Source organism: Brassica napus, unplaced genomic scaffold, assembly GCF_020379485.1.
Source record: "Brassica napus cultivar Da-Ae unplaced genomic scaffold, Da-Ae ScsIHWf_1266;HRSCAF=1809, whole genome shotgun sequence".
NCBI lineage: Eukaryota > Viridiplantae > Streptophyta > Magnoliopsida > Brassicales > Brassicaceae > Brassica > Brassica napus.
Window position 1 is genome coordinate 32,501 of NW_026014684.1, and position 1,226 is coordinate 33,726.

Consider the following 1,226-nt stretch of genomic DNA (forward strand, 5'->3'; position numbering starts at 1 on the left):
CAATGACCACTGGTCTGTACTATGCAAGGATCAGTATGATCGAGGCAAATGCCTCCGAACTATTCACTTTATGGCATAACCGGCTTGGCCATCCCGGAACAGGAATGATGCGAAAACTGATGATGAATTCACAAGGGCACACATTCAAAGGAGTTATCCCACGAAATCTCACATGTGCAGCATGTGCACAAGGGAAACTCATAATCAGGCCATCACCAGCTAAGGTTCACAAAGAAACCTTAAACTTTCTGGAAAGGATTCAAGGAGACATATGTGGACCAATACACCCACCTTGTGGGACGTTTAGATACTTCATGGTCCTCATTGATGCATCGACCAGATGGTCACATGTCTGCCTACTATCCACTAGGAATCTAGCCTTTGCACGGCTGCTTGCTCAGATGATAAGGCTGAGAGCACACTTTCCAGATTTCCCTCTTAAGACTATACGTCTAGACAATGCTGGTGAATTCACGTCCCAAGCGTTTAATGAATACTGTATGTCCATGGGGGTAAAAGTAGAGCACTCCCTGGCACATGTCCATACACAGAACGGCTTGGCCGAATCATTCATTAAACGGATCCAGCTGATAGCCCGGCCACTGCTTATGAAGTCTCAACTTCCGGTATCAGCATGGGGACATGCGGTTTTACATGCAACGGAACTGATTCGCATCAGGCCATCTAGTGAACATATATATTCACCATCCCAACTACTCACGGGTCAAGAGCCAGACGTGTCCCACATCAAGACATTCGGATGTGCCGTCTACGTTCCAATTGCTCCACCACAGAGAACTAAGATGGGACCACAAAGGAGGATGGGAATATACGTAGGATATGACTCCCCAAGTATCATAAAGTATCTTGAGCCAACAACCGGTGATTTGTTTAAGGCCAGATACGAAGACTCACAGTTTGATGAGTCCAAATATCCGTCCTTAGGGGGAGATAACAGCCGGTTGATTTCAAAAGATTTAGAATGGTTTAGACCATCAATATCTTGGCAAGATCCTCGGACTAGAGAGTGTGATCTAGAAGTCCAGAAGATAATACATCTACAAGAGCTAGCTAACAAGTTGCCAGATACATTTGCTGACCCAAATAGAGTAACAATGTCACACAACCCGGCTTGTAATGCACCCATAAGATTGAACGTCCAAGATGGACAATGTCAAGTGGCTACAGAGTCTAAGCAACGTTTAAAACGTGGTAGACCAATTGGT